General features: G+C 39.7%; 1 non-coding gene across 1 annotated transcript in view; it reads left to right on the top strand.

Moving 5' to 3' along the window:
* Positions 1 to 3,761: 3,761 nt before the first annotated feature.
* Positions 3,762 to 26,138, top strand: part of LOC117677627 (uncharacterized) — a 35,723-nt gene continuing 13,346 nt past the window's right edge. Inside the window, exon 1 of the transcript XR_015728207.1 lies at positions 3,762 to 3,887. This is a non-coding gene — a transcript (uncharacterized LOC117677627). The remainder of the gene's footprint in view (positions 3,888 to 26,138) is intronic.

A 26,138-nucleotide genomic window follows, 5' to 3' on the forward strand; every position in this document is an offset into this window, starting at 1 on the left:
TTGAGGGTAGGAGTTGAAACAATTTATGTCCAGGACGTGAGGGGTTTGAAAATATTTTCACAGCTCTCTTTTTGACTCGTGCAGTGTTCTGTCCCCAACCACACGCACACACACACCAACAGACGTTCAAGAGTTAAAGACCAAACCAGCTGGCAAAATTCTTTTCCTTATGATTACGGAACTTGGCAATAACCTAGTGGCTGCCTGCCAAGAGTTTATTATTTACGAAGAGGAGAGATAACTTCTCCCCACTCCTGGTACCTCAAAAGAAACAGCTCATTAATTACGGAGTCAATCAAGTCCAGAGATAATCCAGCAAAGTCTATAGCAAAAAGTCTGGCAATGCAGAATGGCGTGGAAGCTTTCAGCTTTGTTCGTCACAAGGTTTGACTGGCCACCACGCTCCCTTTTATATCCTGTGGGGTGTGGTCCAGTGACTCAGCCTAATCTCGGGCACGCCTTTTCTTCTGTTGCGTGCGCTTATCTCTGCGACACTGGCGTGGATCCAGCCAAGACTCATTACCCTCATCACTGTCCATCTGTGGCTGCGTGGACATGATTGGCCCCGGCCCTATCTCTTGCCCTTCGGCGGACACCGAAGGCATTGCCAGAGAGGAGGGTCTTGGAGAGGGAGGCCTTGCCAACTCCTCTCCTTCACTCTCGGAGTCCTCTCCTGCCGATGACACAGGCTCAGGTAACGGAGCCACAACATGCAGTATACAGGTCCTTAATGGAAGGCAGGTTGGTAGTAATTGTTATAGAGGTGTAGATGACCGACTATAAATAATAAAAATAATAAAATAATAAAAGTTTATTATTTGTTTAATTCAAGCACTGGATCCTTCTGTATCCAAATGATACTTTCCCACTAATCTCTGTTTAAAGTCAATGGATAAAAGTAAAGCCAGATTCCTTCCACATTCATAATAAATCACTAAAAACATATGCAAATGAATGTTTTTGCTATTGCCTAAAGCTTTTGAGTTCTTAACTGGTACCATGTCAGGAGGCTCCAGTCATGTTTTCCTATATGTTATATAGGGGAAATTATGCTTTTCTTTTATCTAGTTGTCTCAATAAATGGCAGCACCTAGGCAAGCTTGCCTGATCTAGCTCAAATGTATCTATCTTGGTCGGCATTTAGATAAGAGACCTCCTAGGATCTAGGAGTTCAAAACATTGAACAATTATCCCAGAAGAAAACAATGCCAAATCCTTTCACAGCAATAACAGGAGTTGGGCTTGAATCAAAGATATGTTTATATCTAAATACATACAATAGCTAAAAGGAAATTGTGAAAAAAATTGCACTAATGTATCTTGAATAAATCTTGTTGTGACATGAACAAACAAAATACTTGGGATTTGTTCATATTTTTTGAATATCCAACTACATATTTTGAGTTATGATAGATAGCTTTATTTATTAGCCTATAGGCCATATCAAAGCACAAGGTCACCAATAAAACACACACATCACCAATAAAATCCTATACAAACAATTTAAATATTTTGAGTGAAAAACAAGACACACAAATAAGTCTGACATTGGATTAGCATATTTCTCAATATTATAATGAATATAATATTTTATCTCCTGGGTACTCAATGAGTATGTGTTCAGTTCTTTCTATTTTTGCTGGGGAGAGCTTTACCCTAAAGAAAGATAGGTCTTACGACTTTGTGCAAATTAAGGAATACAGGTATGAGTATTTAGTGATTTTCTCATACAGCAACTGATCACAGTTACGACAGTGAATAAAAGGTAATTTTGTGCCCAATCCTTGCATTTATGATCTTCACATATGAAGTAAGATCATAAACACAATTGCAGTTTCTCTTAGCAACTGCTTTTATTAATGATGGAATTGCTGGTCCCAACTGTGTTCACTAAACAAGGACTATCTGTATGACACTACAAAGAAAGAAAGATCTGGAGGAAGAGATGCAGAGGACAGCTGAACTGGCAGCAATTACGAAACTAAACTTTTTGTTTTAATGGCATCAGCCATTTGGAAGATAAAGCTACAGCTACCTTTAAACCCAGATATTGCTCTTCTATCACCATGCCATCCTAATATGCCACAAGAAGCAGGCTTTCTCATTCCACCTTCCCTTCTTTTTTCCATACCACCATCTCTCTGAATGAGAAAATGTAAAGTTATTATGAAGAAGGAAGACTACACCCACTATATGACCTTCTTTGGAACAGCCACTTCGCCACACCTTTAGAGCTTAGCAAATGCCCATGAGTTTTCTGGATGTTTAAAAAACATTTATTTTTTGTGCCATAAATAGTGAATCAGCTCTATGGAGAATGAAGAGAAAAATATGAAGAGTAAACTATGATGCTTGAAAAAACAGCTTGTGATCTCCTGGATGAAAACATTGCTTGCTGGCTAGAATCCTAAGCAGAGTACTCTAATTAAGATATATGGCAGCATTTTGGTGAAGTTCCAACTGATTAAGAAAGGGCATATGAGGAAATCATCCATCCTGTAAAGCTTTCAGTTGCAATCCTAGTACATTACACAGCTTTGGATACTACAAATCCCCCTAATGATGGAATGGCAAAAAGATTATTTGGAAACAACATATACCACTTTTTCTGGTGCATTATTTTCCAATTCCTCTTTTGTGATCTGTGTTTCATCTGGAATTTTATTTGTATTCCTTCTGGAAAGCAGAAGATATAAATTCTTTTCCGTTACCTGTAGAGCACAAGGTTCAGAAAATCCAGAAATTAAAGAAACCTCTGCTAACATATTCTCTTTTGTCACATGTAAAGCAGATGTTTCTTTGTAAGAAACAAATCAAAGGCCATTACCTTTTGAAAGAACTATTTCTTTTGAATTCTGATTGTTTCCCTTTCTTTAGAAATTGGATTGAAACATAACACATTGACTTGATGGCTCATCAGCATGTCTGGGGTTTCACACAGCAGGTCAATAAAGTACCCAGTGTGATAAAACCAGGACAACTTGTAACAAGGATCAAGGCAAAGAGTTCAAATAGCAACTTCCTAAGGGTCAGTTCAGAAGTGAAAATGCACATTGTCAATGAAAAGTTCATTTATTTGTTTGTTTATTTTATTAGTCATATTTCTATGCCACCCACTCGCCGAGGACTCTGGACGGCTTACACCAAAGACAGTATACTAAATAGCATATTGCCCCCAACAATCTGGGTCCTTGAGCCGGTGAGATTTGAACTGCTGATCTGCTGAACTAGCAGTCAGCTGAAGTAGCTGCAGTACTGCACTCTAACCACTGCACCACCTCAGCTTTTCATAGCACAAACATAGTTATAAAACAATGTACAAGAAAGAATATTGTATGTATGTTATTCTTAACTACTTTCAGTCTCAACATAATAGATGTAATCTTATAAATTATACCTAAGAACATACTTTTACTATAAACCAGTGTCACAATATAAAAGAAGTTCTGAAAGAGCCCGTTAGCTTGTGAAACTCATTTAGTATTCACTAATGTTTTAATGGATGCAAGTTTATGTTCTGCCTTGAATATTTTTATCTGTTCTTTTGATTTTGTGGTTATATAGTTTATTATTCTAATCTTTTGTGGAAATTGTATATAGAAAAGTACAGAAAAATAATTATATATTAATATTAATAATTACTGTGCAGCCAAGCATTTTCCAAAAGAGTCAAATTTTTCCCCTTGCCCCAAAACGCGGAACGACAGTGGAGATTCTGCACTACTGTTTGTTCTTTGTTCTTTTCCAACTTATTTCAGCAGATATTCGTAAATGTCTGACCAAAGCTGATCTTGGAAGCTAAGCAGGAGAAAGCCTGGTTAATAGTTTGATGGGAGCTCTGCAAGGAATCTCAGGGCTGGCTGGAGGACTGGGAAGGCAAAATAAAGGTGAGATAAAACCCTAAAAATAAATGAATAATATATAAATAATACTTTATGGACTATTACCAGAAAACTGCTTGGACCTATCCATTAATCCCTTAGTAGTTGCATTTGCTGAAAAGTTCTGCTGTACAAATTAAATATCCACCTTTTTCATTATTTTTAACAATCTTTAACACTAGCGATCTGTAGCATCAGCCAAAAATGGTAACCTTGTGGTAACCAATGCCTAATGGAAAACTACTGTATGTCCAGGTAATCCTATAAACTGCTAGTGTGGAAATCTCTAGTGTGCTGATGGTCACAAATATAATTGGTCTTGGCATGCTAGGAACACAAAGGATTACAATTTCTTTAATGATTCTCTGGAGCTGCTGACTCAGGCACCAATACTTGATTGCCAGGGAAACAGCTGATGTTATGTCAAATGTGAAAAACAGATATGTTTAAAAGTACCTTCTAACATCACTCAGATAGCTCAAATATCTGTTCAAATATCTCTTTTTAAATTATGCTTTAAAGTAATGGGTTTTATTCTCTATGATTTTTTTGAGGTGGATTGGTGTATAATTAAATAAATGGAGTATCTGAAAAGGGAGATAAGTTTTGACCATGACAAATTAATTGCTAAAATTAGTCCTGGAGTCAGAACAGTGATATCTTTCTCTCTTTGATAATCACCGCCTTTGAAAACAATAAATCAAAGTACATGGGGTGGGGTGGGGTGATTATAAGTTTCGTGGTATATAAAAGGAAGATAACTTTTTGAATCTGCAACATAGTCTTCCATGTTTCTCTAACCTATTTTCTATTCTTTTCTTTAGCACACAAGTTCACATTTCTGGAGTGGTAAAATAAAATATTGTGTGTTAAATACATGAATAAATTGAATTTCCATCTCTATAGAGAATTCTAATTTTAAAGAAGAATTTGTCTTTTCAATCCCAATTTGTAATGAAGACAGCATAGAGAAATAGATCCCTTCTAAGCCGAAGAACCATCATGGTTTAAAATAAACTGGTCAAGCTCTTTGTGGGTTCTGCCAATAGCCTCTCTGGCTTCTCACAGCACATGCTGGGCATCATAGCATTTCTAGTTCAACCCTTCTAGTCTCTCTTATGAGGGCTTTTACAGAGCAAACTCAACTGACTGGGATTTCTGAGATCTGCTGCCAATGACTGTGTACAAGGAGTAGATCCTCAGTTACTAAATTCATATGCTGAGGTCTTGTGATTTATGATTACCGTATCTAAGGTGCAAAGAGAGAGAAAGAAAGTTCCGTTTGCTGCTATTTACTAGTCTTCTGGTTGTTAGCAGCCCAGTTGATCTGTGATTTATGGAAGTAATAGCTATTATTTCTATGAGGTATTCCTCATGGCTATATTAACCTTTTTCCATCTTGTGTACTTTCTGGGGAGGAGTCCTGTTCTGTACCTCAGATAGCCGGATGTGAGTCCCTTTGTGTGAAGTGGGGCCGTGCGGTGCAGATGGGTTTGCTGACTACGTACCTGGCTCCCTGCCACGTGGCAGCGACCCTGCCCGAGCTACTCTACGTCATTGCCGGGGTGGCGGTCGATACCCCCAGACTTATTGTCATGGGAGATTTCAACCTCCCATCCGCAGGTGAGGCGTCAGAGGTGGCTCGGGAGTTCATGGCTTCCATGACGGCCTTGGACCTGACCCAGTTAGTTCAAGGCCCCACTCACATAGGGGGACACACTCTGGACCTGATTTTTATCTCTGGTCAGTGGTTGAATGATCTTGGTAGAGGGGACCTAGATATTAAACCCTTGTCATGGACAGATCATTCACTCCTTCAACTAGACTTTCCTACCGCCTGCCCCCACCGCAGGGAGACGGAACCGACCAGATGGTTCCGTCCCAGGCGCCTGATGGATCCCGAAAGGTTCCTGATGGAGCTTGGGCCGTTTCCTGAGACTCTAACACACGACTCGACTGAAGAGCTGGTGGCCGCCTGGGAAAGGGCGGCCGCTGGAGCTTTGGACCGCGTCGTGCCTTTGCGGCCTCTGACCCGATGCCGATCTCAATTAGCTCCTTGGTTCTCTGAGGAGCTGAGAGAGATGAAGCGTCGGAAAAGACGCCTAGAGAGCATTTGGAGGACTAGTCAATCCGACTCCGACCGGACACAGGTGAGGTCTTATATCAAGACCTACCTAGTGGCGATAAAAGCGGCAAAATCTAACCATTTTTCCGCTCTTATCGCATCTGCAGAGAACCGCCCAGCCGCCCTGTTTAGGGTGACCCACTCCCTTCTTCGGGGGGGAGTGCGGGAAGATCCCTTGCAGGGTCGTGCTGAGGATTTTGTGCAATTCCTGCACGATAAAGTCGCTCGGATTCGGGATGGCTTGGACTCCGATTGGATGAGTCCACGGGAGGAGACCGGGGCAGGTCTTGAGAATGTTATCTGGGAGGAGTTTGATCCTGTGACTCCCGAGGATGTGGACAGGGTCCTGGGTAAGATTAGTGCCGCCACGTGTTTATTGGACCCGTGTCCCTCCTGGTTGGTACTGGCCTCCCGGGAGGTTACACGAGGCTGGCTCCAGGGGATTATAGGTGCTTCTCTGGGTGAGGGTGCCTTTCCTGCTGCCTTGAAAGAGGCAGTAGTGAGGCCCCTCCTCAAGAAGCCTTCCCTGGACCCGGCTGAATTAGCCAACTATCGTCCAGTCTCCAACCTTCGTTTTGTGGCGAAGGTTGTTGAGAGCGTGGTGGCACGACAACTTCCCCGGCACCTGGATGAAGCTATCTATCTAGACCCGTACCAGTCGGGCTTCAGGCGGGGGTACAGCACAGAAACGGCATTGGTCGCGTTGGTGGATGATCTCTGGAGGGCTCGGGACAGGGATTGTTCCTCTGTCCTAGTCCTATTAGATCTCTCAGCGGCTTTTGATACCATCGACCATGGTATCATGCTGCAGCGGTTGAGGGGGTTAGGAATAGGGGGCACCATTTTGCGGTGGTTCTCCTCCTTCCTCTCCGACCGCTCGCAGTTCGTGTTGGCAGGGGGGCAGAGGTCGACCTCGAGGTGTCTCGCATGGGGAGTGCCGCAAGGGTCGGTCCTCTCGCCCCTCCTGTTCAACATTTATGTGAAGCCGCTGGGTGAGATCATCCGTGGTTTTGGGGTGAAGTGTCATCTGTACGCTGACGATACTCAGCTGTACATCTCCACCCCAGACCACCCCAACGATGCCCTTGATGTGATGTCCCGCTGCCTGGAGGCCGTGCGGGTCTGGATGGGGAGGAACAGGCTCAGACTCAACCCTTCCAAGACCGAGTGGCTGTGGCTTCCGGCGCCCCGATATAGTCAGCAGGTGCCATCGCTGACTATTGGGGGTGAATCTTTGCCCCCCACAGAGAGGGCTCGCAATCTGGGTGTCCTCCTGGACGCACGGCTGTCTTTAGAAGAGCACATGACGGCCGTGGCCAGGGGGGCCTTTTATCAGGTTCGCCTGATTTGCCAGTTGCAGCCCTTTCTGGACCGGGACGCCTTGCGCACGGTCACTCATGCCCTTGTCACCTCCCGGTTGGACTATTGTAATGCTCTCTACATGGGGCTCCCCTTGAAGAGCACTCGGAGGCTCCAGCTGGTCCAGAATGCGGCCGCGCAGGTGGTTATGGGCGCAACCCGTTATGCCCATGTGACATCCCTCCTGCGCGAGCTGCACTGGCTCCCGGTGGTCTTCCGGGTGCGATTCAAGGTGTTGGTTACCACCTTTAAAGCGCTCCATGGCATAGGACCCGGGTACCTCTGAGACCGTCTTCTGCCACCAATAGCCTCCCACCGACCAGTTCGTTCCCACAGAGAGGGCCTCCTCAGGGTGCCATCAGCCAAGTTATGTCGGCTGGTGACACCCAGGGGGAGGGCCTTCTCTGTGGGAGCCCCAGCCCTGTGGAATGAACTGCCCCCGGAAATTCGTAAGATCTCCGACCTCTGGGTGTTTCGCTGCGCATTGAAGACCCTGTTGTTCCGCCAGGCCGGACTATCAACACAATAGTTTTAAATTGGGGTATTTAAATTTATTGGGGTTTTAAATTTGAGCCACTTATTTAATTATTTTAAATTTTATATCATTGTCTTGTCTGTGTTTTTAAATAGGCTGTACACCGCCCTGAGTCCTTCGGGAGAAGGGCGGTATAGAAATAAAATTATTATTATTATTATTATTATTATTATTATTATTATTATTATTATTATTATTATTATTATTATTATTATTATTATTATTATTATTATTATTATTATTATTATTATTACTGGCAACAAAACCATGACTAATGGTGCTCTTATACAAGTAATAGGGAATCTTTAAAAAGATAATTGGTGGGTTCCTCTGGTGTTACCTACTAGCAGGGAAAACAACCAGTGATCATTCTCTTTAATGGAGGAGACAGATTTTGACAGATAACTAGACCAGTGTCTGCTTTAACAGGCATAAGTGATCACTCCCTAGATTAGATGCAGTGACACTTTTTCTGCAGGAGGATGGGTTCTGTCTGATAAAGCGGCATTTAATCAGTGAGTGAATAAGCATTTCATGGTAAAGAAAAAATCCTTTACCAGAAACCATTGACCCACAATCTGGATCAGTCTGAAGAGCACTGACATGTCTAGCAATATTTCAGAAGATTGTCTGATACATGCCAAAAATGCAGTCCCTCTCCGGACTGGTAATAGAAGTTGAGAGACATGGCTTCTTAGATCATACTATTGGATCAAAGAGCTAGTGGCTAAACATCCACTTCCCAAGCTCAGGGTTCAGAGCAGTGGCAAGAGAAGGGTGGGAGAGGGAAATAAGAAGGGAAGTAATTATTAAATCACAATTACTAAATTCTGGCTACAGAGCTGCTTCCCTGTTTATGTCTCCTCTTCTTCAGTTCCTTGCCTATTCCCTTAGGTGAAGTATAATAAATGAAAATTGAGGTGTTATCAATATAGTTTGTAGTCATTATTTCTCTATGGATGCTACTGTGACAGAACTAGCAGCCCTGATAAATGTAGTCTTGGCATTCAGCTACACTAATCATCCATCTTCTCTGAGTCACAGACTGACAACATCTCATGAGATACTTAATGGTTTTAAGAAATATCTTCCAAGGATAGGACAAGGACCAGAGGATGGAAACTCTATAGAGGAAAGTAAGAAGAAACTATTAGATCTATTAGAACAATGAAGCAGTGGAATAGCATTGAAACAATCTGCCTCCTGGAGTTGTGGGTGCTTCATCATTCGAGGTTTTCAGGCCAAGATTGGACAGCCATTTGTCTGGGAAGGTACAAGATATCTGCCCCCAGCAAGGGTGGACTCCATAAGAATGGAATGGTGCTTTCATTCTTATGAATATATGAGTGGTGTTGCATCAAATCAGGCTTTCATTGGGACTATCAGCCTTTCTGTTCAGTGGGCACCTCTGGAATTTTAAAATATGCTCACAAAATGGTTTCCATGACAATCGTGGTCATAAACAAACCTCTCAGATAGCTGAAGGCAAACAAAGTACTTGACTGCAATTAACTATCATTTTATTTTCATAGACCATCTCTGGGTCTATGGGATTCAGACCGATTGGAAATACTGGTTATGTTTGAACTGATGCATTGCTCAACCGTATGCTAGTTCCCTACTCATTTTTTTAAAAGAATTGCAAGGCTCCTTGATAAAAAAAAATAGGGATGGTGGGGAGCTTGCCAATTGCCAAGGAACAGGTTGACTGGCAGACTGCAGCTCCTGGGCACTACAAGGGAGATGGGAATGAAAATGCTGCATTCTAATAGAGACTAGCATTATTGATCAGACCTTAGCTTACTATAGGTTGAATTTTATCTGCAAGGCAGCCCAACATTTTCTAAAAAATGTGAAGTGTAACATTCCCTCACTCCACACAAACAATTTGATAGTGACAGTTGCTTTTTAAAAACATAAATGCTCTGCTAAATTATGCCATCAAAAGGGGGAAAGGGGGATTAATTTATTTCTATAATGATTTTAGCTGTTCTATTTGTCTCTTTCATTTGATGGAAATAGTTGCGATATTCTGGTTGATTAGATTTAGAAAGTCATGCTCATTTGCATTAATATTTCTAAAAGAACTGAAGACCATAAATTCATCCTTTTTTGCCTATTTACAACTGGTATGATGCCTGAAAGCACAGCCTATGGATGCATATCCAGCCACATAATGCTGAACCAAAATGTGTTTTAGACCAGCTTTGTTGACCAAGCCAGAATCTGATTTGCAAATATCATGCCAATGACTCAGCTAATTCCTGGTTTGCCCCTTTCTCCATTTTCTGCCAAAGCCCATGAAGTATTTTGAATATCCTAGCAGGATGCATTTCCTGATGCTTGCCAGAGTTTGGCTCCCATTAATTGTAGTGTTTAACTTAATGTGTCGGAGATGGCTTTATGTGGTGGCTCATTGTTTATATGTCTGTCTGTCTTTTGGGATTCTTGCCTCATTTTTTGAGTGAAAATGCTGAAAATAATGAGAAGAGCTTTTCTAATTTTTACCTTTGTGGTTTGGTGGAAAAAAGTCTATAGAAACCACTGCCCCCAAATCCATAGAAATAAGCTCAGGATCCTGAGTTAAAACAACTTCAAACCATTATTTGCAGCTATAGTTCAGTTTCCTAATAAATAGTGATTAATTTCCATGGTAAGTTTAACTACCGTTCACTTCACATATTGTACTAACACAAGATTTTCAACAATGTTCTTAAGATAGATTTGCTTGGTTTTCATATAATAATAATTTATGGTTGTAAATTAATGTGTGAATCCAGCCATTGCAGCAAAATACACCTAAATAGAACTAATATTGGCTTATGTAAACCAGGCTTGTAAGTTTCTCTGCTGGTCCAAAAGGGTATATAAATATTTTTTTTAATCTAACATCACTCCGTGTTCACATTTTATATCAAGCATTATTTTAAAAATCATTTGGAGGAAATAATTCGATATTCACTGGTGCGTACACATACAAAGCACAGCTCCTGCTGTTTAGAGTATGGAGCAAACAATTGTCTGAGTGCCTATTGCCACATTATTTCTAATGACTGCCACTAATCAAGGTTCATATCAAGCCAGTGGGACTCTGGCAAAATGATGGACAGCCTGTTCAGAAGGCACCTTTTTATATTATTCCCACTGGATGAAAGAAAAAAATAGATGAATGCCTCCATATAGCACAGAGACTACATCTGTATACAACAATAGCAGGTATGTGATCAGTAAGTTCCCACGGACATTTCCTCCATGACCTGTCTCATCCCTCCTGTTTGGAGCATTATGGACAGTTAGATTGGGGATTGTCTGCTGCTCATAGTACAAGTCCTGGAAAAAGGGGACCTTGGGCAACAGCATTAGTAGACCATTGCTGGGTCCTCAGTAACTTTTTTCATATTTTGCTCTGACAATCATTACACAACATTGAAATACCAAGGAAAGATTCTTAGTACATAATTTCAGGAGATTTCTTGTGCTACAGGAGACATTTTCCTCTTTGCCTAATGGCCCCAAAAAAGTTTTCACTGCAGTTTGAGATTTAGATGCATTTGGAATCATCATTATATGTAAAATATCTTACAACTACTTTAGCCATGCTATACAAGTCATGCTTGTCTTAGTTAGGAGAGAAAGTGCACAGCAGTTTTCTACTAATCTATTAAAGAATCAGTGACTAAGAAATAGTAACAGCATTTAATAGTGCTAGGAGGGGTAGATTGCTTTTTAATTTAATGTGGCGATGGAAATGGAAGTCTGTGGGAGTATATGAGAAGGTTGCTTACAGCTTTGTGCACAACACAATCTTTGTGACTTGAAATGTTTCAGATTCACGCTTAGCAAAATGTTTAAAATTTCCCCTTCTTTCACTTGTCTTCTGAGATTGATTCAATCCAAAGTAAAAATAACAGATGTACAAACTTTATAGTAATGTATGCAGTTTGTCCATTAATTGTGATATTCTCAACTCAATTGTACAGATTTGGATCTGCTGGTTTTCCAAAATTCCACAGGGAGGCCTGCCATCAAGTTTGGTTAGAATACCAGAGATGGCACATTTCTTTTCTGGGTACATCTGGGAAGAAGTGTTAAAGCAAAGCATATGTCCCCTTATACATTTTAGAATAATGAAATACATGATGTTTTTCCTTCCGATTATAAAATGTTGACATTTGCATTCTGCCAAAGCAACATCTTTTTCAATATGTCCCTTATAATACAGAGTCTTGTGGTTATTCACTTTGTTCACAAAATCACGGGAAAACATTTTCAGGTTTTAAAAGCAGCCCATGGTTTGAAAACAAAAGTTCACTTATAATGAAATATTTTATTTTTATAGCATATTGGACTAATACCCTGGAGGTTTGTATTACACAATGTCTCATGAACAGTCTCAGCTTTGAGCTCTAGGACTTCAAAGCTAAGCTTTGATAATACATGTATTATAAAAAAACCTTTGAGCTGTGCAGCAGACATGGTATAAATCAAAAGACCCTTAAAATAACTTGAACCTTTTCCTTATAGAATACAAATTCTAGGATTTGGATTGATGAAAATCAACATTTTTTAGAAAGAAAATAAAGCTACTTAATTTTATTTTTTTCATCTGTCCTTGTTTATAAAAAGAAGGAATTTATAAACAGAAGTCGTCAAGATAAATATAAACTAGAAACAAAGAGAATAGATTTCAAACAATTCTTAAGGATGGCTGGTATCTCACAAAGTCACAAAATCAAGTTTTATAAAATATAATAACAAGACAAAGAGGCTTCATTCAAAGCCCAAAATTTTTGGATCCCCAGTAATGGTGATCAACTTGGTTTCTTTACTACTGATCCAATTGCAGAATATCTCTGTGCATGCCTAAGTCTCCTGCTTGCAAGCCACTCATGCCAGACTGTCACTCCACATCCCTGCAAGGAAAGCCGCTCCTGGTGTTTGTTACATACAGAGATACCCCTGCTCTTTCTTTTGTTTTTCCTATTCATTTTAAAACAAGAGGCAGAAATCAGAATTCCACTGAAGATTGTGGACCAAAGCTAGGAAAAATATAGGGCTGCCACTGTTCCTTGCAGCTTGTGGTTAAACTAGAAATCAATGTTTTATTTCAGTTTTCTCTAGCATATAATCTGTAGTTCTTTGTACAAATTAGGAAATTGGGTATAATTTCAACCTTTTTCTTTCAAATCTCATTAATCTATTAATTAAATTATAATTTCTCTTGAGAAACTTTTTTATGATCTTTAATATTTGGAATTCTTTCCCCAGAGAGAATCTCAAGATTCAAGCAGAAAATGCTCATTTGAAGCAGGGGTAGACCATGGGGTTTTCTTTTCTAAGCAAGTTATCAGCTGTTGTATGATGATGATCAGGACAGCCCTGTAATTTACATGTTGAGCACAGAATGTTTATATTGTACTGCTTGAAGTTTAAACTTTCATATTTTTTCCCTTCTTTTTAAAAAGGTTGCTTTTATTTGTTGACTGTTTGTCTCCCTGAGAAGGAAGAAAGAAAGGATCCTTGTAATCACTATACTCCTATATTATGTGGCAGGGAGGTAGTATTATTGAAATTATTTTATCTTTTGTTTTCAGCCTTCAATCACCATATGTGGGTTTTTTTTTTTTTGCTGTTCATTTAAATGCATATATAAATACAGTGCCTAGATACAGAAAAGTATACACACAGGCACCCACACCCACATCCACAAAGACACATAGAGAGTATGAATGTGTGTATCCATATCCATATCCACATCTTCCTCTTTTTTTGCATTTGAGAAATGAGGAAGATTAACTGTTTCCTTTTCATGTTACTATCCCCCCAAATAATATTCTTCAAAGTGACACTTAATCCTGATGCTAGTGCAAGATTTTCTTCTATCCTGATAAGGGTGATTTTACTCTGGACAATGGCAGATGAGGGAAGAATTAAGCATTTCTATCCTTGTTGCTCATTCTACAGCTTTGAAGGTTCATGAAACTGCAAGTGACATATTTGATATCCCATGGGGTTTGGATTTAAGTGAACAAAACTGAAAGGATTATCCTTTATACATGAATTAATACAGACTGGCTTTGTACAATCCACCAGACATGAGTTGTCATGTTGAATTGATCCACTCCTTCATCATCACATTTGCAAAATAATATATCTAGTTGTAATAGCTTATTGATGTGCATTTCATTATCTCCACCAGGAGAAGATATATCATATAGTTGTGGGGAGAGACCTTTAGAGCATAAGAAAACCTTGCTGGACCAAACTGTCTTGATTTTTACAGTAGTCAATCAGGTGCCCAGTGGAATATCACAGCAAAATAATAGCACCCTCCTATTCAGGTTCCCAGGAACTGGTATTAAGTTCATTTATTGAAAGGGTTTACAGTATTTGGCCACTTATCTTACATAATGTAACTGGGTGGCTGCAACAATCAAACCAATATAAATATAATAGCAATAGCAACAGCACTTAGACTTATATACTGCTTCACAGTGCTTTATAGACCTCTCTAAGCGGTTTACAGAGTCAGCATTTTGCCCCAACAGTCTGGGTTTTCATTTTATCGACCTCGGATGGATGGAAGGCTGAGTCAACCTTGAGCCAGTCGAATTGAACTGCTAAACTGCAGGCAGCCAGCAGACAGCAGAAGTAGCCTGCAGTATTGCATTCTAACCACTGCGCTACCATGACTCATTAAAGATAAATACAGAACCTCTATAAAATTAAACATTCCTTCTGATTCTTCTGTGAGACAATATTTAGGCATAAGGTTCTGTAGCCACTGATTGTTTCCTTTTCTATGAAACTGTCAAGTCCCCTTTTAAAAGCACTGATATTGTTAGTCTTTAATTTGGCTTCTGGTAATGACTTTGTCACTTTAAGAATACATTGTGAACATAAGTGCTGCTTTTATTTGACCTCAGCCTCCCGCTAGCTGTAATATTATATAAGGGAGAAAAATATAGAAAGGACTCCAATGTAGTAAATCAGGAGTATGCAATTCCTGTCACTCAAGAGTTCCACAGGACTCAGTAGGTTACCTCAAGGACCATTTAAAAGCAGGGGGACCAGGTCCCATGGGGATAGGACAGCTAAGGGTGAAAGCAAGATTGAAGGCATTAGGTTCCCAATATCTGAAAAAAGACAAACAAAAGATCTGGAAAGTACACACACACACACACTACTTCTTGGTGGGTCTAGGAGAAGCTGCTTCCGGACTGCACTTTCTGCGTCCAAATTGTGACTATCTCCCCAGGAGAGTCATTGCAGATTATCTACACTTTGTTTACTTTGTATGTCTTTTCCTGTTTGGAAATAAATAATAAGACATCAGTATTGTGGTGAATTGATTATCTGTGCAGAGGAAGAAGGCAACCAAGAGTGACTCTGCCTACTCTGTCTTTATTATAATGTACAATGATGTGCAATTCTACCTAAAATTCATTGGTGGCACAGAACTGTTTTATGATAAGGCACTCTGAGAACTGTAAGTATTTTAAGGTTTCTAGAATCCTCATAAAAATCCCAGTTATTGAGGATTTACCAATATCTCCCCTTTATCATTTGCTGTTTTGTTTACTGAACAGTATACTGAAAGCAAACATATTCCATTATATACCAAAATCCATAATTTTCAGTTAAGAATTTCATGTTTCTATGAATATTTTCACTCTTGATGTTTACAGCATTTGCTTAGGATCTAAAATGTTGTCATCTACAACAGGACATCAAGTCTTGCCTGGACTGGATCTTGGGATCATGAGTGCCCTTTTACAAAATGTATTTGTGCATTTAGTTTCTTCACACCTTGATATAAACAGCTTAAGAAAAACTCAATGTACATCTGTTGGCTACATCTCATGTGTGAAAATGCTTCCCAGGAAGTATTGTTAATAAAGTTTCTCTAAATTCTTCCATTGGAAACAGTTGTAAAACCCTTTTTGAGATCACATAATTCCTCACTGCAAATCCACACTATCTAAACAAGTATAAATTTTCAGCTGTTTGTTTTCTAAATCAGTGTATCTCACTTTAGCAACATTAAGATGTATGGACCAACTCTCAAAATCCCCCAGCCAGCAAGGCTGAGAAATACTGACTAAATGTTGCACCTGGCCCTTCCCATGTGTATCCCTCTCCTGAGATATTGGAATGTGACTCTGAGATTTCCCAAACATGAAGGCTGCTGATTATTGGCTGAGAATCCTAGGAGCTCCAGTTTCAACCTGTCCAGATGGTTAGGAAGGGAGGCTGGTGCAGTCTCTTATCTGTGATAACTTTCCCTTCAAATAATAACTTGTCAGGTGTCTATTTGTTATCCCCTCTCAAGTCCTATTGAAGCATGAAAACCATTCATTCGATAAAAAGCCTAGAAAGTCAACATGACTGGCAAGAGGATTTTCAGTTGCTAGTCTCTGAAGCTGAGCAAGTTTAGATATGCCCTCCTCTGATATTAGGTGCTAATGAAAAAAGATCCCTCTTTGATGGAAAAATACTGAGCCTGCTCTCTGCTTAACATTAATGCTAAGAAACTCTGACAACAGTTGGTCAGTGGAAAATTGGAGAAAGCTTCCTGCATGTAGAGCATTAAAGGCATTATTTTTAGATACCCATTTATTTTCCTTTCCAAATCACTGTGGAAAGAAAACAAAAGGACAAACTTGCTGCCCATTTTTATGTGTTGATTGGTAGCTTTTTATTGGTATGCTGGCATTCCAAGCAAAGAAAGGAGGAAAACAAATGTATACATCTACATGTGATATACTAAGAGAATTATGCAGCATTTCAAGAATAACCCATTAAATCTCAGGATGCTGAAAAGGGCCAAGAGACAGCTAAAGTGCCTCTGGAGGAAAATTAAGAATGAATCTGACCGAACACAGGTTAGAGCTGTTATTAAGGCCTCCCTTGTGGCGGTAAGAATGGCAAAATGTCAGTATTTCTCCAAGCTTATTGCATCCAAAGTGTCACTTGTTGGCCCTGTTTAAGGTCACCTGGCCCCTCCTCAGGAAGGAGAGCTCAGAGAATCACCTTCAAGGTCACATGGAGCAGTTTGCTCAACACCCAACAGATATATTAGGTGTCACTCATATTTGCTCTCGGTTGGCATCCAAACGTGAAGCAAGTCTATTAGAGATGCCTGAGGAATGGCCTTACCCTGTTATCTGGGTCCAGTTTGATTCTGTTGGACCTGAGGAAGTGGACAGGGCAGGAGTGAAATTCAGCAGGTTCTGGAGAACCGGTAGCGGAAATTTTGAGTAGTTTGGAGAACCGGCAAATGCCACCAGCTGGCCCCAGAGTGGGGTGGGAATGGAGATTTTGCAATATCCTTCCCCTACCATGTCCACCAAGCCACACCCACCAAGCCACACTACAGTCACCAAGCCATGCCCACAGAACAGGTAGTAAAAAAAATTGAATTCCACCACTGGGACAGGGTACTTGGGGGTGTTAGGGCAACTACTTGTTTGTTAGATGACTTCCGTCTTGGTTAGTGAAAGCTTCTAGGAGGGTGACTTCTGGGTAGTGCATGAAGTGTTAATACCTCCTTTAAAGAGGATTCCGTTTCACCCTTTCCTTAAGAAACCATCATTAGATCCCACCTTACTGGATAATTTCCATCCAGTCTCCCATCTTTTTAGGAAACTGGGGACTGGTTCCATGGAGAGAGGTTTTTCCATGGACCAGAGGGGGCTTGGTTTCATGTGCTGCCTGCATCCCATGGATGGGGCTTCACTTGTTTGAATGGTCCAGTTTCTGGCATGCCATGGCTCGGTGCTAGTCCATGCACTAGGGGTTGGGGACCCATAATCTAGACGCCTTTCAGTCAGGTTTCAGGCCTGGTTATGGGGCAGAAATGGCATTGGTCACACTTGTGGATGATCTCTGGCAACAGCAGGGTGATAGTAGTGCATCGATTCTTGCTCTCCTTGACCTCTCACTAGCTTTTGATACCATTGTCCATGGTATCCTTATCGGCCAGCTGCAGGGTTTTGGGATTTGGCTGAGCATCGTTGTGCTGGTTCAGTTTCTTTCCTACATCCAGTTCCAATAGGTGTTGATAAGGAGCGAGAGATCCAGCCTTGAGTGCTCCTTTGTGCAGTATCACAGGGCTATATTCTTTCTTTGCTCCTTTTTAAAATCTACATGAAGCTGTTGGGTAAGATCATCTGACACCATGGGATATGATGATACTCAGATTTTCATATCCATTCCTGATGATCCAAGTGATGCTGTGACTGCCCTTTTCTGTATCGTGAGGCCCTGTGCTCAGTCACTCATGTCCTTGTCATATCCTGTTTGGATTACTACAATGAGCTCTACTTGGGGCTACCCTTTAAGTGTATTTGAAAGATACAATAGGTCCAGAATGCAGTGGTATTTACAGTTTTGGAGGCTCCTAGAGTGGCACACATAACACCAATGTTACACAAGCTGCACTGGCTGCCGATTTGCTTCCGGGCCCAATTCAAGGTGTTGATCATTATCTTTAAAGCCCCCTATGACACAAGTCCAAGATATCTGAGAAGCCATCTTGACCCAATAGGATTGCCCCCAAGTCACTCATGCTGACAGAAAAGGCCTACTGTGGACCCAGTCAGCCAAAGAGTTGTGGCTGGTGGGGCTGGGGGATGAGCTTTTTCTGTAATGGCTCCCTCCTTTTAGAACATCTTGCTGCAGGAGATGAGGTCCACCCCACTCTTCTGGCCTTCAGGAAATGCCTTAAAACTTGACTATGCTGATTGACATGGGGCCCTGAAGGAGCAGTTGTTGACTGGAGGTGGCTAGTGTTGTAATAGAGAAGCCACTACCACCTCTCCTCTCTAAACCCACTTTTTTGTTTGTTTTAAACTTCTGTAATCTGTTTTAATATTTTATAATTGTTTTTATTTCCATATTCTTTATTATGTTATAAGCCCACTCAGTGTCACCTTCCACCACTGGATGAGCAGCATATAAATTTGATAAATAAATAATAAAATATATAAATCTTCTTGGACAATCCTGCCCACTTTTCTTTTGTTTCTAGGAGATACTTACTGTATTATTTCTAACTCCATTGTGTCTGGGGAACAGATAAATAATCAAACCTGTCTGATTTACTCAGTGCACAAATATGGGCTATGTACAATTGATAATTTGAAAGTCCAAGATTAAACTGATAATAGAGCATACAGCACCAAACAGAAAAGTGTGGTTTTTTTCCTGACTCCATGTACCGTACATTGCCAGGCAATGTTACTCTCTTATTAATAATGTGAGGGGAATAATTGGGGGGGGGGGAGTCATTGGATGATATGGTATAATTCCACTCATACTAAATAGGAGAGGTCTGTGATTAAATCATGTGTGGCTACTTATTCTGCTGTCCAAGTGCAAAATAGTCTTACTGGGTCAGTGGTGTTATTTTTCTACTTCAGTTTATATAAATGATCAGAACTGATTTGAGTACAGTATAAATTCTTAAATGAAAAGACAACATAGACTGAGGTATTTTTAACATTATTAAGATAAAACTGGTGAAGAGGGCACAATCTCCTGGGCATATCTATGGCAGGTGGGAAGACAAAAAAAAAGACCCAGTGAACAACTGAACCAGTTATCCAGACTCAGCCACTGGTGGTCCACAGGCATTAAGACAAATGAACTAGTAGGGAATGATGCAACATGACATATTAACCCAAACTGGCTTTTAAGATGCACAGCTGCCTAATTCCTAGCTCTCCTGGATAAGTTACTATAGAACTAACACAGAGAATTATAATGTACACCAGGGGTCCCCAACCCCTGTCCATGGATTGGCACCAGGCCCCCGGCATGCCAGAAATCAGGCCGCGCAAACAAATGAAGCCCCATCCTTGGGATGCAGGCAGCACACAAAACCACACCCCCTCCAGTCCACAGAAAAACTCTCTCCATGGAACCTGGTGCCCAAAAGGTTGGGGGCCACTGTTGTACATAATATGTACATTTTAAAATGATTTTTAGCTGGCTTTCCTTTGACATACGAGCTCCAGGAATTGACATGCTACTGTTTGGTGGTTCACAATCAGTCATTTTATTAGAAAAACTGAAACAATAAAGAAAGGTACATAGAATAGAATTCTTTATTGGCCAAGTGTGATTGAACACACAAGGAATTTGTCTTCAATGCATAAGGTCTCAGTGTACATAAAAGCTGTGTGATAAATCATGATCATAGTCATCATAAAAATACATTCATCATAAATCATAAGATACAACACTTAGTGAAAGTCATAAATAAGCAATCAACATAAATGATACTAGGAAACTAAATAAAACAATATAAATCATAAAGATACAAGCAACAAAGTTATAGTCATAAGTAGAAAAGGAAATAGGCAATAGGAAAGATGAGAAGAATAACAGTAATACAGCCTTACTAAATAGTTTGACAGTGTTGGGGGATTTAGTTGTTTAGCAGAGTGATGGCATGGGAGAAAAAGCTGTCCTTGTGTCTAGTTGTTCCGGTGTGCAATGTCCTATAGCATCGTTTTGAGAGTAGAAGTTGAAACAATTTATGGATGTGAGGGGTCTGTAGATATTTTCACAGCCCTCTTTTTGACTCGTGCAGTATACAAGTCCTCAATGGAAGGCAGGTTGGTAGCAATTGTTTTTTCTGCAGTTCTAATTATCCTCTGAAGTCTAGTCTGTGTCTGTCTTGTTGGGTTGCAGAGCCAAACCAAACAGTTATAGAGGTGCAGGTGACAGACTCAGTAATTCCTCTGTATCAGCAGCTCCTTGGGCAGTCTGAGCTTTCTGAGTTGGTGCAGAAAGAATATTCTTTGTTGTGCTTTTTTGATGATGTTTTTGATGTTAGGTGTCCGTTTTAAGTCTTGAGATATTATAGAGCCTAGAAACGTGAAGGACTCTACTGTTGATACTGTGTTGTCTAGTATTGTAAGAGGTGGTAGGAAACCCGAAAGGGTAGTAACTCTAAATTATTTAATTTACTGGTATTGCTAAGACGGTCCTTATAGAAGTTTTCTGTCCACAAGTACTGAACCTACAAAGCCTGATTATTGTTGCATTTATAGCCTGCATTTTCCTTGGGAGCTCTGGGTGACTGGGGAGCCTCACTTTTATAGCACAACAACAGCCTTGTGAAGTAGAAAGAAAAGAGTGACCCAAGAGCTCCATGCCAAGTGCTAAAGGGCTTATCAGTCCTCCAGCCGCAGATGTGCTCTTCACAAATTGTTTGCTAATTGCAAGGAATCATTCATAGTATCTGAGCCTAAAATGGAAAATCTCTGAAATAAGACTGATGTTTTTTCTGATTGCATTCCTCCTTCGTTCACTTTATTGAAATAATTGTGAATTCTAGCTGGTGACGCTAGGAATTAAAAGAATTGGAAACTTTGGCTCCAAAGAACAAATTAGAAAATACAATGTGTTTTATAAACTAGTTAGAGACACAGTGTTGCTGTCATGTGTGATCTAATTTGCTGGATTTGCAGAAAACTTCGTTTAAAAATAATGGTGGGAGTGCTTTGAATCTGTTGAGCCAATTTTACTTCTCAACAAAATAAATTTTGACAAGTCCTTATATTATTGAATTGAATCTGTTGATTCAAAAATATTCTGATAATATGCATTTCTTGTTTCCAAGGTGGTAATAAAACAGAAAAAAATTGGTCAGTGTGCTAAAAACATTGAGTTTTCTGTTGGACTGCAATGAGTAAAATATGAAGATAAATAATTTTTCCCCTTAACCTGTCATATCGTCCCATCCATCCCCAGCGATCAATAGGTTTTTTTTTCCAGATTAGCAATTCAAAAAGTAACTATCAGCCCTCTGTAAATCAGACAGGAAACAGGTTTAGATGCATAATTCTACTTTATTGTAAAGCTACATCAGGGATTCCCAATCCCCAGGCAGCAATCCGTTCAGAATTGGGACACAGAAGCGGTGGGTGAGTGTGTTTGTGCAGCTCCATTTGTGTGAGCAGCCTGCCACTCGTGCAAATGGAGTTGCGTGGGTTTGCCTACCACTCACACAGAATCATCCCCTCTTACCCCTCCCCCCCAGCCCCAAAGCCAGAAAAGTTGGAGACCGCTGGCCTACATCAACAGAATTTTCCGAATCTGAAGGCACAAACTTTTAGCCACCACATTTAACTGCTTGATCCAGTAGGGTGGCTTTTTCCTTCCTCCGACCATTAAGCCACTGAGGGTTCCTGCCTCTCTTGTCTGATAGTTTCTTAAGCAACATGTCTTCCCCTTTTCCCCTAAGGTGATTCATACATTCCATTACACTAACACACTGTATAACTGGTGCTATATTGTTATTCAAGCTTGTGCCACATTATGAATGCAGCTTCTGTGCAGTATGAAATTATACATATTTTTAAAAATAGGCATGGCTTTACAACCAAGTTGGAAATCACTATAAACACAGTGCCTTTCATTGCAAAAACTTCGCAAAAAAACCCAAAGGCTAATTGAAAGAAAATCAAGCTACTTGCAATTAAAGGAATTATTTCTTAGAAGAAACTGTAATTATGATGTCTCACCATGGAACTATTATTATGGTTGTGGAAGGGAATATGATTCCTTAAATCAGATGATCTGCAACTTGAAGATATATCCTCATGTGTATGCGAATTACTACGTTCTAGATAAACAGTTATGTGTTGTTATCATGTCAGATTACTTGTCTACAATATCAATTCCCTATAAGTTTAATAGAATAGAATAGAATTCTTTATTGGCCAAGTGTGATTGGACACACAAGGAATTTGTCTTGGTGCATACGTTCTCGGAGTACATGAAAGAAAAGATACATTCATCAAGAATCATATGGTACAACACTTAATGATAGTCATAGGGAAACAGTCAATATAAATCTTAAGGATACCAGCAACAAGGTTACAGTCATATAGTCATCAGTGGGAGGAGATGGGTGATAGGAATGATAAGAAGATTAATAGTAATGCAAACTTAGTAACTTAGTTTGACTGCATTGAGGGAATTATTTATTTAGCAGAGTGATGGCGTTCGGGAAAAAACTGTTCTTGTGTCTAGTTGTTCTGGTATGCAGTGTTCTATAGCATCGTTTTGAGTTAATGTGAAACGTTTTGTTACAATTTTGGAAAAATAAATCTAAAATGATAAAGAGCTTGACTTTGAGCTGTAATACTGTGAGAGAGGAAAGAAGATTTCTCTGTCTCCACGTTATCTATGTCTAGTATGATTTCATATACCTCTATCATGTTCATGTTACATTCCCTTATTCCAAACTAAAGTGTTGCAGTTACCGTACTTTAATCTTTAACTCTGCAGAACTGTTTTGGCCCCGTAATCATTTTGATTGCCTTCTTGGCATCTTTTCTAGCAACATAATATCCTTTTAAACTAGAACTGTACAATACAAAATACATGATATGTGGTCTAACCATGGATTCATACAATGACATTATTATATCAGTAGGGCTAATTTCAGTTCCCTTCATGAAGCTGAGGAAATTTCTTTAGTTTTACAAGTTTATTGCTTAGCAATTTGTTTGTTGCTTAGTTATGCTTTCAGAAAGTATGTTGTTTGCAACACAAGATGAATGCATAGTATTCGATGTGAGTGAAAATATTGTAATTATAAATTATCTCAAAAACAATTCTACTTAAGTATATAAATATAAGTGGCCACAATGAAAAGAATTCCCTGAAAATTATTTCATGCTGAGCAACTCTGTACAAGTCACCAAGAGGCCGTCTGCATATTAGAAACTATCTGTCAAAATCTTTTTATGAATTAGTGAGGATAAAGGTGCCGGTTGGAAAAAAATAATGTAAACTAGACGGAACAGTATTTGCATTTGGTGGGCATTAGAACAGCATGAATAGGTGAATAATGAAATTTCAAAATGTTGCTTTCTCTCTGTTTTTAGAATATTCAAGATAGTTAACACTTATCTTTATTTACATGGAAATGTAATTCCATTTTTAAAGTCTATTTAGGGAAGGTGAATGTATTCTGGCCTACACTGATGATATCATTGCTTGTTGGCAGAAACTGAATACATACAGACGCTGAGATGCCATTTCTATATACATGTTTTTTTTCTTATTTATTTACTCATTTAATTTTAATTATTTATAGAATATATAATATAGTCCCTCTCCTAATTTGTCTGTCTTTGTGGAGTACATTAGTAAAAATTCAAAACAGCAACAAAATGATATAAACTCAATGTAACAATATTCAATCATCATGTAGTCAATGCTGGATGTAACAAACACTCACAACACAGCAGGCTCATCATTTTGTCTCCTCCTTTACAAAGTCAAAATCCAATTATACAGTTCCTCCCTCCTGTCCGCACTCACAAAATCTGCTCCAAAGAGCCCAACACTCTTTACAAGTGAGAATTGCAATATAATATTGCAATATGGGAATTTATGCTATTCATGAGTTAAGCCATTCTTGGTCTTTTGCACACTGGAGCTGCTGCAGGGACATCTGCAGCAGAAGTAAAACAAGTGAAGATGATGGTTGTGATTGCTAACTTGATTTCTGTGGACATCCTGGGGTACTAATTTAGTCGTCGTCATCATCATCATCATCATCATCATCATCATCATCATCATCATCATCGTTATTCTCCTCCTCCTCCTCCTCTTCACTTCTCTATTTCATTCACCTTTGTCTAATGACATTTTTACATCAATAGGATTTTTCCCAAACCTGTTCTTGCCTCTTCTGTCTGGGCAATTCTGTTGCTATTGTAGAAAGTTAGCACCCACCCCTCTCCTAGATGAATGAAATATTCTAGGAAATATTAAAAAGGCAGAATATTATACCGCCCTGGAGGTATAATAGGGGAGAAACATGCTCTTGGAAAGCAGCCCCCACCTTTGCTAATAGCCCCAGAAAGACTGGTGCCAACCTATCTACAAGACAAAAGGCTGGGCCATCTTATCTACAAAAGATCTTCAGCTCCAAGGTGATAGGATTAGCCCTCACTCAAGATCCAAACCAGGACAAAGCCATTAAGCTATAATAGGAATTGCTCTTCATTACATCACCCAGCAAGATTCAACCAAGCCTGGGACTCAAGACAACCTACAAAGTTACCCCTGCATGGCCCCTTGGGAGTCTGACAACCAATCAGAATACATTTCTTACACAGGAACAGGAAGCTCAAAGGCGGGACCCAAGAGAGGGTATAAATCTCTCTCTCTCTCTCTCTCTCTCACCCATGTGCTGGTTTGCCCAGAACCTCAAACCATGTGGTCCTGTCCACCATTAAAACATCTTTCCAATCAGCCTCCATGTTTCCAGTGTCTTTCTTCCCACTTGGAACTGTACTCAGATGGACATTTCTTCCAATACTATAACATAAACAATGGGCCTTGAAATCTGAATATTGTAACTAGAGGGGAAATTATACTTTCTGAAATTTAGAGATGATAACATAAGAAAGTATATCTATCCATTTGTATATTTATTTTCTCCTCCCACCTTATTCTTTGCCAGCTCATTACTAATTGTGCTATTATTCATGTTTTTTTCTGTGCTTTTCAGTGCAAATGATTCATAATGAAAAATTCTATTTCCTTTGTTGCTTTTCTGAAAAGAATTCTGTACTGTCAGAGGTCTTGCTGTATAACTTAAGTGTATATGTACTTTTTTTTCTTTTTACCTAGTATTATTACAAATAGCCAATTTTTATTGGTAATATAATTATTTGAATGGGAAGGATTATAATTTCTCTGAGGTGAAACATGCTTACATGGTAAAAATCTTCTGTCTCAAAGAGGCTGTTAAGAAGCTGGATATGAGATATACTGTACCTAAAACAGCCTTTATACTGAATTTAGTTTGATCCCCAAACATTAACACATTGTCAATGATGTCATTTATGAACTGTTGTGACTCTGTGCAGCTCCGTTTTACTCAGACTGTGCAGTTTTGTTGATGCATTGTATGTATATTTTTCTTTATTATATTGCTACTCATGTAAGTATCTCTTAATTTATTAGGGTTACAGAATCTTGGTGACCACCAGATAGCAGCAAAGGCAGGGGTGAAATCTACTTACCTTCCTTACTGGTTTGGAAGCTTAGCTCACGTGCGTGTGTGCATCATGCGCATGCACAAAACCTTCTGTGCATGTGCAGAAGGTTAAAAAAAAGGTAATGACACCTGGGTGGCAATCGCTACCAGATCGCCGAACCACAGGGAAAAAATGCTACCGAGCGATCCGGTCCAATCTGC

Source organism: Pantherophis guttatus, chromosome 5 (assembly GCF_059756535.1).
Source record: "Pantherophis guttatus breed Tessera chromosome 5, ASM5975653v1, whole genome shotgun sequence".
NCBI lineage: Eukaryota > Metazoa > Chordata > Lepidosauria > Squamata > Colubridae > Pantherophis > Pantherophis guttatus.